The sequence below is a fragment of the Vicia villosa genome, linkage group LG3 (genome assembly GCF_029867415.1).
Source record: "Vicia villosa cultivar HV-30 ecotype Madison, WI linkage group LG3, Vvil1.0, whole genome shotgun sequence".
In the NCBI taxonomy this organism is placed as follows: Eukaryota; Viridiplantae; Streptophyta; class Magnoliopsida; order Fabales; family Fabaceae; genus Vicia; species Vicia villosa.
In genome coordinates, this window is record NC_081182.1 from 80,879,370 (window position 1) to 80,893,516 (window position 14,147).

Sequence of the window (14,147 nt, forward strand, 5' to 3'; positions counted from 1 at the left end):
AAATATTTATAGTGAGCATGAGATGCTGCAGGAGACATTCCCCACACATCACTGTGAATCATCTCAAAACAAGTAGAAGCACGATGAGCACCTGACGGAAAAGGAAGTGTTTTACTTTTAGCCAATTTGCAAACAGAACAAGAAATAGAAGCAGTACAAGCATGTTTATTTCCCAACAAACCAGTTTTAAATAAATGAGACAAAACAACAGAATTAGGATGGCCCAATTTTCTATGCCAATCCTCATAAGAGTTCAAAACAACATTACACGCAAAAGATAAATGACTCGAACTAAACTGGAGCGGAAACAGTCTTCCCACTTTAGGCCCCTTCGCGATCACCTTCCCCGACACCTGCTCCTGCACAAGACAACCATCATGAGAAAAATTAACATTACAATTGTTATCCACCAATTGACCAACCGACAATAAGTTGGAAGCAAGTCCGGGTGATACAAGCACGTCACGAAAGTTAGGGTTTATGTCACCAACATCACTGATAGAAAGTTTACTACCATCAGCAATTTGAATTTGTCGATGACCATTATAGGAATGTAAATTTTGCAAGTATCCAGAGGCACCCGTCATGTGATTGGATGCACCCGAATCAAGAAACCATGGTTGAGATGCATTAGAAGACTTACCCTGAATTTCCAAGGCTGAAAGAGCAGAAAGTACCATTTGTTGAATCACTTCGGGTTGTAGAACACCACCAGTAGATGTATCAGTATGGAGAGGACCAACTGCAGAGTTGGTAGTGGCATGGAATGCTTGAGCTGAACGTTGTGTTGGTCGGGGAGGACGTGTGGGACAGTCAGAGATGATATGACCCTGTTGTTTGCAATAGTTGCAAAACTTCTTACTGCAACTGCGAGCCAAATGTCCAAATTGTTTGCAAGAAAAACATTTGACTTGTTGCATATCACGACTCTTTCCTCTACTTTGAGCAGCATATGCAATTGCCACAGGTTCGGAATTGACAGCATCATGAGACATGGTTCCTTGAGTAAGTAGACGTTGTTCCTCCCTTAGAAGTTCACCGACACAAGTATCCAAAGAAGGAACAGGATTCCTATTGAGCAAAGCACCTCTGACAACTTCAAATTCTGGACGAAGTTTCATAAGAAATTGATCTCGGCTACTAGTGTTGTAGACCTCCTGGACATCCGCAAGAGAACTCTTGGGAACATTAACATGTATAATCGCAGAGTGTTCGGTCCACAAATTCAAAAAACCAGAATAATATTCTTGAACTGACAGATTACCTTGTTGGTAATTGGCTATCTCTAGCTCCAACTGAAAACGTTTGGCTGCATTGTCCTGATTGTAAATACGCTTTAAATAGTTCCACATCTCTTGAGCAGTGGAAAAAGATCGCAAATTATTAATCATCTGAGGATCAATAGTACCAAGAATCCAAGTGATAATTTGAGCATCTTTGGTTTCCCATGCATCTAAATCGGTTGTCTCTAACGGTGCCATAGAGATATCGTCCAAGTGACTCCATAATCCCTTCCCTTTAACATACATTCTGAACTGAAATTCCCAAGCTGAATAATTTTTGCCGGTAAAACGAACACAAAAATTATCTCTTTCCTTTTCCGAAGCCATGGTAGCAATTGTCAAATAACAAAGATGCTGGAAAAAGATACTACACGTTGCAAGTATAAGCAAATATATATATATATATATATATATATATATATATATATATATATATATATATATATATATATATATATATATATATTTCACTTGAAACCAATTAATAAAGCCTAAAAAATATGTGCCGCTGGAACTTGTTTACAAGAGAAAGAAAAGATGCCCTAGATGAATACAGTAGTGCTACCTTTCTTGATTGTCAATTTTTTTTTCTTTCTTATCAACGTGAAAAGAAAAAAAAAGAAAAACTGGAATAAAATACTTGCCGACACCTACGAGAGCACGGCCAAATCAAACACAATTTGCGAATAAGGAGCAACACCGAAATTGCAACTTGTGAGCACGACCATGAACTGATCCGAAGAACGATTGTAAGTACCAAAGATCACAATCGCGAGCTTGGAAGAAATTATCGAGAACCGAGATCTGCCGAGATGATTTCAAGAGCGACCCAGTGGAGTGTCGCTGAATAAAGCCAAGATTAACCTAAAATTCACAGGTTTGATCGAAAACCTTCTGATACCATGTCAATAATTCTTGGCTTGATGCCTTTCTCATTATTATTTCTGGTATATATAGAGGTTACAGGGTTATACAAGTAATTACACAATTAATTGCATTTAATGAGAACAAATCAATATTTGTTTCCCTTATTCTAGGAACAAACAATTAATCTATAACTAAACTAATTCCTATTGACAACCAATACCAAAACCAGGTAGACACATTTATCTCCCAACGCATAGTTTCGAATCAAGATTGATAGCCCAACGACACCAATACCAGGTACACACATGTAACCGCCAACGCATTCGAATCAAGACTGATAGCCCACCAATACCAATATAAGGTACATACTCTTATTCGCCAACGCATTGTTTCGGATCAAGACCGATAGCCCACTAATACCAATACTAGGTACATTTATTTCTCCAAAAACGCATAGTTTCGAATCAAGACCGATAGCCCACCAATACCAATACCAGATACACACATTTATCCGCCAACACATAGTTTTGAATCAAGACCGATAGCCCACCAATACCAATACCAGGTACATACTTTTATCCGCCAATGCATAGTTTCGAATAAAGACCGATAGCTTACTAATACCAATACCAGGTACACACATTTATCCGCCAACACATAGTTTCGAATCAAGACAAATAGTCCACCAATACCATTACCTGGTAGACACATTTAACCGCAAACGCAGAATTTAAATCAAGACCGATAGCCCACCGATACCAATACCAGGTATACACTTTTATCTGCCAACGCATAGTTTTGAAACATGATCGATAGCCCACCAATACCAATACCAAGTGCACACATTTATCCGCCAACGCATAGTTTCAAATCAAGAACAATAGCCTACCGATAGTTTCAAATCAAGACCAATAGCCCGCTGATACCAATACCAGGTACACACATTTATCCGCCAATGCATTCGAATCAAGACGGAGAGCCCACCAATACCAATAATACCAGGTACATATTTTATCCTCCAACACATAGTTTCAAATCAAGACCGATAGCCAACCAATACCAATACCAGGTACACACATTTATCCGCCAACGCGTGATTCAACTCAATACTAATACCAATACCAATACCAATACCAATACCAATACCAATTCCAATACCAATACACACATTTATCCGCCAACGCATGATTCAACTCAAGACCAATAGCCCACCGATACTAATACCGGATACACACATTTATCCGCCAACGCAATCTAATCAAGACCGATAGCCCATCAATACCAATACTAGGTACACACATTTATCCGCCAACATATAGTTTCGAATCAAGACCGATAACCCACCAATACCAATACTAGGTACACAAATTTATCCACCAACGCATAGTTTCGAACAAGACCGATAGCCCACAAATACCAATACTAGGTACACACATTTATCCGCCAACGCATTCGAATCAAGATCGATAGCCCTCCAATACCAATACTAGGTACACACATTTATCCGCCAACCCATAGTTTCGAATCGAGACCGATAGCCCACCAATACCAATACTACGTACACACATTTATCTGCCAACGCATAGTTTTGAACAAGACCGATAGCCCACAATTACCAATACTAGGTACACATTTATCCGCCAACGCACACTTTAGAATCAAGTCCGATAGCCCACTAATACCACTACTGGGTACACACATTTATCCGCCAGCGTAAAGTTTCGAATCAAGACCGATAGCCCACCAATACCAATACTAGGTACACAAATTTATCCGCCTACGCATAGTTTCGAATCAAGACCGATAGCCCACCAATACCAATACTAGGTACACAAATTTATCCGCCAACGCATAGTTTCGAATCAAGGTTGATAGCCCACCAATACCAATACTAGGTACCCACATTTATTCGCCAACACATAGTTTCAAATCAAGACCGATAACCCACCAATACCATTGTACACACATTTATTGGATACCATGTACTATAGTTTTGGTACTTCATTTTTTTGAATATTCAATTCTGTAGTAGAAGAGAAAACAATTGTATGCGAAGTCTGAATGTAATAAAATCCATGTGACTCATAGCATGTACCAATTATTTGCTTCATAATTCAGTCTTATATAAAAAAGAATCAGGATTGAAAGTTATGTGTCAATTTAGACTTCGAGTTAAACAACTAACAAGTTAAATTGAATGGACAATTAAAAACTAAAAGAACAAAGTCTAGACACAAAGATGGAGGAAGAGGAGTGACTTGACCAATGTCACTTTTGTTTTTTTCAGTCTCCAACTATAATGTGATGTGGGGGTTTAGGTTCAGATTTTTTTATTTATTATAAGAGCCCCAAATTAAGATAAATATGTTCAAAAGCTTCAAAGTCTAAAACCCAATGGCTAGTAAACAAGGGCTGAGATAATGAGATGGTAGAACTACCAACGTGAGTCATTCTTGTCTATGATGAAGCATTTGAAGCCTTAAAGTTCAAGTATCATGTATAGACATCATCAGATACCATATTGTATTTAGAGATTCTCAATTCATATTATCTTCCAGTATCAGTAGACAGTCAAATAGAAGGGATTTGGCAGTGACCTTGACACGGGGTGACGCATAAGCTTCTTGCACCGATAGACCAAGAGATTCACTAATTAAACAATTTTGACAAATTCAGAGATTCACTACCAAACTTTTGTCTTAATAGAATAACAATGCCTTGGCATGAAGTCTAAAAGATGACTTATGCATCCCCATACACGACTTAATTTGATCGATATAGCTAAAGACGGTTTTATTCAACACACACACACAAATCTTAACAAAATGCTCTTACTCATAGAAAGTAAGATGTTGCTGCTTTTTGATCTGGTGGATTGTTTTTGGACCCTCACTTCTTCATTCGAAGAGAAGAAGAAGAAAGAAACATGATAATTAACAGGCTAACAATATATTGTCATACAAGTTTAACAGCAAAATACGTGTCTTCCACGCTTGAGATAATACAAAGACTGTCACTATAACATAGATTATAAGGTTCCGTTCAAAATTCAATCATGAGCTACTTTCCCTTTTAAAGTAAATACACCTCCAATACATACACTAACTTGTTTTGGATTCACAACCTTCAACGAGGTACTCCCGAATAAAAACCAGTTTTATCATAATGCCCGTATTTTCATAATTAACTATCCAAAGATTCAACCGAAAATAAACTCCCAACCAATCATTCCATGATTCTAAACATGATAAGCAAAATGGATATTGATTAACCTTGGTTGATAAATCCTTCATTGAAAGCACTAACACATCTAACATCAACCATGTGGACAAACATTTGTATAAAAAAAACATATGAATAGTAATCAATACCGTACACAAAAAAAGTTGTTCCAACAATATAAATTTGTCATGAATCCCAATCATAGGGGATGGAGCAAAATAAAAATACTATACCTCCTCAATCTCCTCTTCCAACTTTTTTCTTTCACTTTCATTATGTACCTCCTCAATTCTCCGCAATTCAAGCTCACTTTTCAAAGATTCCAGTTGCAATTTAAGCTTTTTCGTGATCATTAAAAATCCTTTGGAAGTGATCCTTCGCACTTGCCTGTACTTTCTTTATCTCTAAATTCAAAAGATCACGAAATTTAGAATTAATAATCAATTCTTAAAATTTTAAAACAAAGTTCAAGCATAATATTCATCCGAAATCAATTAAACTATGCCATATTTTAGGGTGCAATCATTGCAATGGTTCTAGCTATATTTGGCACCACCACAGTGGCCGTTGTATGTGTAACCAAAGCACCCGTCGCAAATCAGAAACATGAAAACTAAACACCCACAACCCACAACATATACTATTTACCTTCATTATAAGACTGAATGAGTAAATTTATTTTTGTCATGGCAGAATTCATTTTCGCCATAGTCATGGTGCATCTTGCTTCAATCTCAGTTAAGTGCTTGTTTTTCACTTGAATAATGTTGTCAAATTGGACGAGTTTATCATGCCTCCGAGTTTATCTCCATGATGTTCTAACGCATACGCTTTCAGTTTTTATTGAATTCCACAAGAGCAGTTCCAGAGTGACCTTTGTAGTTCCATAAAGGCCATAAAGGATTGACTAGAACTGGATTGAAACCCCTACTTCTATACTCATCTCTAATCTTGGAACCACTTGCACCAACTTTGCGCCCTTCAATTTTGCTAGTTGGAATTTTAACTATTATTCCCATCCAAGGCCACACAAACTGCTCATCAGAATCTATAGTAGTGTCACTTTTATCATCATCGACGGGTTCCTTTGGAGCATCTACATCTACATTCATAAGATCCTTTTCTAAATACTTCACTAAAGCCAAATGAGTTGCCTTTTCTCTTGGCTTTTACTTTTGTGAACTACTCTGACCCACCCCAGAAGCATGTTGCAGAAGCTCCTTGTATAAATAATGTTGTTTTCTTTTCTTCGGACAGTATGGATAGGTGAACTTCTAGTCCGAGGTCTTCACACTCTGACTTCCATTTTTTGTTCTTCATAACATTTCTCTTCGTACTCAGTAGTTTCGAATCAATACCAATAGCCTACCTATAATAGGTACACACATTTATCCGCCAAGGCATAGTTTCAAATCGAGACTGATAGCCCACCAATACCAATTACACACATTTATCCACCAACGCATAGTTTCGAACAAGACCGACAGCCCACAAATATCAATACTAGGTACACATTTATCCGCCAACGCATACTTTAGAATCAAGACCGATAGCCCACCAATACCAATACTAGGTACACAAATTAATCCACCAACGCATAGTTTCGAATCAAGACCGATAGCCCACCAATACCATTACCAGGTACGCACATTTATCCGCCAACGCATTTGAATCAAGACCGATAGCCCACCAATACCAATACTAAGTACACACATTTATCCGCCAACGCATATTTTCGAATCAAGACCGATAGCCCACTAATACCAATGCTAGGTAAACACATTTATCCGGCAAAGCATAGATTCGAATCAAGACCAATAGCCCACCAATACCAGGTACACACATTTATCCGCCAACGCGTGATTCAACTCAATACTAATACTAATACCAATACCAATACCAATACCAATACCAATACCAATACCAATACACACATTTATCCGCCAACGCATGATTCAACTCAAGACCAATAGCCCACCGATACCAATACCGGGTACATACATTTATCCGCCAACGCAATCTAATCAAGACCGATAGCCCACCAATACCAATACTAGGTACACACATTTATCCGCCAACATATAGTTTTGAATCAAGACCGATAACCCACCAATACCCATACTAGGTACACAAATTTATCCGCCAACGCATAGTTTCGAACAAGACCGATAGCCCACAAATACCAATACTAGGTACACACATTTATCCGCCAACGCATTCGAATCAAGATCGATAGCCCTCAAATACCAACACTAAACACACATTTATCCGCCAATCATAGTTTCGAATCGAGACCGATAGCCCACCAATACCACTACTGGGTACACACAATTATCCGCCAACGCAAAGTTTCGAATCAAGATCGATAGCCCACCAATACCACTACTTGGTACACACATTTATCCGCCAATGCAAAGTTTCGAATCAAGACCGACAGCCCACCAATACCAATACTAGGTACACAAATCTATCCGCTTACGCGTAGTTTCGAATCAAGACCGATAGCCCACTAATACCAATACTAGGCACACACATTTATCCGCCAACGCATAGTTTCGAATCAAGATCGATAACCCATCAATACCAATACTAGGTACACACATTAATCCGCCTACGCCTAGTTTCGAATCAAGATCGATAGCCAACCAATACCAATACTAGGTACACACATTTATCCACCAACGCATAGTTTCGAATCAAGACCGATGGCCGACGAATACCAATACTAGGTACACACATTTATCTGCCAACGCATTCGAATCCGCCAACTCATAGTTTTGAATAAAGACCGATAGCCCACCAAGAGGGCTTTCTTAAAAACCCTCGAAAAAAAATTCTCAAGCCTCGGTTGAGTCAATTATCTGTAGGAATGTAAATCCTATCCCACTTCACCGAGTTGATTTTTCTCCCAGTCCAAAAGAACTGTTTGAACATAGATTCAAACTCGGTATACATGTGCAAACGAATGTTTTCTACTTATTATAAAAACCCCAAAAATTTAGGTTTAAAAAAACTACAGAAAATTGAACTAAATGTAACTGAGTGCAAAAAACCGACAACAAATCTTAAAAGAAAAAACAAAGTTGATAAAAATCAAGAATTCGTAAAGAATATGAAAAGTCTCAGGGCTCATATCAAGAGTAAATTTTGAAAGATCTATCACAGTAGGAAAAAAACCCAATTCAATTCGAAGGGACGAAAAGATGAAGAGGAGAAAGAAAAAGACGGCAGAATCTGTGATACCAAAGCCAAACCTCTTCGATGAAAAGGGATGGCGGCACCTTCAAATTCTGACCTATATTTGTTTTTTTTCTTCTTTTCTTGATTTTGAGATGGAAATGGAATTGGGTATTTCCTACTAAAGGCCTCTCTCATTACTTGTCGATGATGAAGCTCTTGAAGCCACAAAATCATATTCCACATTGCATTTAGTGTATCTCAATTCATTTTTTCTTCCATTATCAGTAGGCAAAGTCAAATTTACTAGTGCTTCTATGAAGCCAATAAAAGAATAATGCTTATAATCAATATGGCCAAATTTCTTGCAGTAAATGCACTTAGGACAATCTACACTTCACCTTTCTTAACCATCTCCACGACATCTAAAACCAAAAGCAAAAGCATAATACCTGTCAGGCTGGTGGTATCTCAAGCTCAAAAAAGGATATGGCTCCGAACTAACTCATAATTCTTATGAAGTCCAAAAAAGACATAAATTATGTATACATTATCTAATTTCTTAATCATAAAACATCATAAAGGTGTTAAATATCAGTATATCACTAGACTATAAATTTTATCTTTTTGTCAAATATTATAGCATTTTGTCTTCTTTTCAAATATTATAGCATGTTGTATAGAGTGATAATCAAACCAATAGAAAAGACTAAATGGATTATCCTATAAGAGACTAATTAAGAATATTTGTCCACTTGCTCTCTCATTCAACACGTAACTCTTTTGAGTTTCTTTTGACTTCTTAGTGAGATGACTTAAGAATATTTGTCTAAGAAACTTCTTTTTTTTTTAAAAGGCAAAAAAATATTCATATTAAAACTTTAACTAGCATGAGAGATGCTAGTGTAATAAGTACAAAATGTTAGTACACCATGTTACAAAGCATGGGTATATAAAAGTGTTTAAGCATTCACTACATCATAAAGACCAACTCAAAAAATAGTACAGGCCATAAAAAAACTGCTGCAAACCAACTGATAAACTAATACAGACCATAATTTCAACCCACCAGAAAGATCCTCTCTCCAAAACTAGATCACACCAAAGGTTATATTGTCAACAATCAAGATCAATCTGTTAAGACGGTAAAACTCTTCGGCTTCACTCATCAATAAACACCTCCAAAACTCGAGACAATTTCCTAGTTAACATCAATCCAATCGTGTAAGACGGTAAAACTCCATGTTTGAGATAAATAAATAGCAATAAAAGGTGAGTTCCTGGCGCACTAGTCATTCGAAAGAAAATAACATCAAAATAACATGTTTGAAATAAATAAATAGCTACACATATATAAGTTCCTGGCTCTAGTTCCCAGATCTAAAATCAAATGATATTTGTTCTTTGCCTATTTGAAAGAAAACTCACTTTTTCATTAAAATTTGATCTCACAATAGACATTATTATAATATGTTCCTCTCCATATTGAAAATTGTTTATTGAACGAACACTCATAGAGAAACCAGTATTAGAAACAAAAGTGTATTGCTTTATTTTGTCTTGATTTTCAAAAACTTGAGCATTATATGGTGATTATGTTCCAATACTAACTTTCCTTAGTATTCTCACAAACTCTGCAAAATAAATATTGAATACTCTAATCCTCATATATACTAATGAAGATTAAGAACAAGTGAGCAAGTACCACAATATGAGAAGTTAGCTAACCTAGTACAAAAACAGAAGTATCCGATGTGCAACATGAACTCATCTTGGAGGAGCTGAGTCTAATTGAGGCGAGTATACTTGGGAAAATAATGAAATTCCAGTGTGATGGATAAGGAATCCACTGTTTCAACACAATCATTCACAAGCTAATATTCAGAATAACAACATGATCATAGCTGAAATCAACCACACCAATTTGCGGCCACTACGCAATGATTAAATGTTCAGAGCTGGTATAAACTGAAAGCGAACTCTAAAATTCCGAAACAGTCTGCTGAAAAGATGAGAAGAATCATATAATTCTGGTGCCGCTGTCATTTGCAATCTTCAAAACTTGACAAGCAGCCAACACAGTACCCTGAACATCACTAGCTATTAACTAAAGGATAGCAGGAACACCGCTACTACGCCACCAAAATATGAATGCTCTGAACTATTGAAATCTGCAGGACATTGTCACCGACACTTATTAAAATCTGAATCAATTTCCTTTTCACTTCTGACCCGGTAAACGTTCCAGATCGGGGCCTCAAATTGACGAACACCCACGATACAGTAACCAAATTTCCGGATAAAACCTACATGCTCCGTGACTTTCACCACCTTGCTGCACTGATTGATAATTACGCGACAACACCCTAACATACGACGAATAGTTGTTTACTCAACTGGCCAATTTAAATAGTTTTAATAGTTGAGTTTCTTGAATGTTATTCCTATAACTCGGTATTACAGAGAAAATGAGACTATTAACAATAGATCCATACTTGTTAATCTCATTCCCTGGGGATTTAGGAATTATGAACACATCTTTAGACATAAATTGAATATAACAGCGTCAAAAGAATGCGTTTGGCAGTGACCTTGACGTTGAGAGACTAAGAGATTCACTAATTAAACAATTTTGACAAATTCAGAGATTCACTACCAATTTTTTGTCTTAACACTATAACAATGCCTTGGCATACACGACGGTTTATTCAACACAGACACAAACTAAAATCTTACTAAAATGCTCTTTACTCATAGAAACTAACATCTTGCCTACTTTTTGATCTGGTGGGTTGTTTTTGATCTGCCTCACTTCTTCATTCGAAGAGAAGACGAAAGAAGCATGATAATTAAAAGGTTAATAATATAGTCATGCAAGTTTCACATAAAAATATGTCTTCCCCACTAGAGATAATACAAAGTCTGTCACTCTTAAGAGCTAAAGCAGTTGAGTCTTGAAAATTACCATCCGTCTTGTGAAATAGTGAAACTAACTAGTTTAACATAATAGATCACTTAGACATACATAACCATGAGTTCACAGCTCTACAAATATGGATGTGAGCAAACCAGCTGCCATGCATAAGTTATTATATTCGCGCCATCAACATCAACCATCCTTTTGCAATAAAGTCACTGTAACATGACATGGTCATTAAAATAGTAGCAGTGATTATAGATCACTTGTAACTTCTTGAGAAAAGATGCAAAGGAGTAAGATAAAACAATTGGTCATAGATTTCTTTTCTTAATTTTTTTTCACAAGATTTAAGAAAATTTCAGTAACTTGAATATATAGGAATGAAGGTGTATACAAACCTTCACAACATTCCTTTCTTGCGCTTTCATGTGTTCAGCAAAAATTGTACTCCTTCCTTCAAAGTTGCTGTTTTTCCAGTTTTGTAGTTTCATAATTCAGAGATTACATATCGCCCACTAGGATTACATTTATTAATCTCTGTTAAAGCTGCCACCACTGCATTATATGCCTTTTCACCCACTTCTTTTCTCAGTCAATTCAACTTTGCTTACACTTATATGCCAAATCTTTTAACTCAAGCAATCTCTATTTCCAAAATCACACAATTTAACCAATTTCGAATCAAGACCGATAGCCCACCAATACCAATACTAGGTACACACATTTATCCGCCAACGCATAATTTCGAATCAAGACCGATAGCCCGCTAATACCAATACTAGGTATACACATTTATCTGCCAACGCATTCGAATCCGTCAACTCATAGTTTTGAATCAAGACCGATAGCCCACCAAGAGGGCTTTCTTAAAAACCCTCGAAAAAATATTCTCAAGCCTCAATTGAGTCAATTATCTGTAGGAATGTAAATCCTATCCAACTTCACCGAGTTGATTTTTCTCCCAATCCAAAAGAACTGTTTGAACATAGATTCAAACTCGGTATACATGTGTGCAAACGAATGTTTTCTACTTATTATAAAACCCCAAAAATTTAGGTTTAAAAAAACTACAGAAAATTGAAGTAAATGTAACTGAGTGCAAAAAACCGACAACAAATCCTAAAAGAAAAAACAAAGTTGATAAAAATCAAGAATTCGTAAAGAATATGAAAAGTTTCAGGGCTCATATCAAGTGTAAATTTCTATCACAGTCGGAAAAAACCCAATTCAATTGGAAGGGACGGAAAGATGAAGAGGAGAAAGAAGAAGACGGCAGAATCTGTGATACCAAAGCAAAACCCCTTCGATGAAAAGGGATGGCGGCACCTTCAAATTCTGACCTATATTTGTTTTTTTTTTCTTCTTTTTTTGATTTTGGGAGGGAATTGGGTATTTCCTACTAAAGTCATCTCTCATTATAATCATCGCCCCTCTTTCAATTTTACCTTCAACATAATAGCTGAAGGCGGTGACAATAGAATCTAACCCACGATTATATAGAATAGAGCATCGTCTCCTCGCACAAAACTAGCAGCACGCCTTGCAGCACATACAGATCCCTAAAAGTATATTGTGTTCATAGGTCAATCCAAGTAGTCAAGCTAGATAAATTGATGAAATGGTTATCATCCTATCGCGTATATGCTCAAGGCCAAAAAAATGTCCATGTTAATCAGATAATACTGACAAACACATTAACACTGGCAACCATCAGCCATAGTCTTATGGGAGGCAGCAATCAATCACAAGAAAAAAAACCCGAGGTGAAATCTTCAGAGGTTGCGGATACACTGCAGGTATGGGCAGAAGCTGTGCATACAGAGCCTGCAGATGTTTTTGCTCTACCATATGTCATTCCATATTGATTAGCCACACGGCATACCAAACTTGAAAAATATCTGCACAAAACCTCCTGCCTAACCTATTTGGGAGGAACAGCAGCCTATGGGCTAGACATTTATTCCACACTTGCTGATTCATTCTTTTATATGAAAGCTACATGGAACCATTGCGTAGAATCAGCATCATAACTTCACCTAAGCTTAAGTCGAATGTTATTTTTTTTGGTTTTTCACCACCGGTATAATCCGATCAGCCTCCTTCCAATCGAATTTACGGGGGATCGAACCGTAGTCCTCCCTACCAAATCTAGTACCAATCACCACTGGACTAACTAACTATTGATTATGATGGACTAATTTATTACAACTCTTTACAAAGTGATTTTTATAATATTATAAATTTATGTCTAAAAGTTAAAAAGGTTTTTCTTTAAAGAAAAATTAAAATAAAAGATTTTATTTCAAATCTTTTATTTGTTCAACTTCCAAATTGCAACGGTAACTGTGTTTAGTATAATTATTTCAAGTGATCCTTCCAACTTCCACCACTTTCAAGTATACAAGGTATATCAACCGTTGCATCCTTCACGTTCCATTAAATAGTTAGAATCTTTTTCACACATTTCACATATCCAAGCGGAAGTGCTATCACCACCATCACCAAACAAGAAAAAAAAAAACTAACGAAGGAGTAAACAGTTGGAATCGTGCAACCTTAATCCACTCTCATTTCGCTTTCTTCACAGATTTTACGTAAGCTAAATTCAAACCCATTTCGTTTAATTCTCTTTTACGCTTCACAGCTTACTGCGTTCTGCTCTAGAACCCTAGTCTATA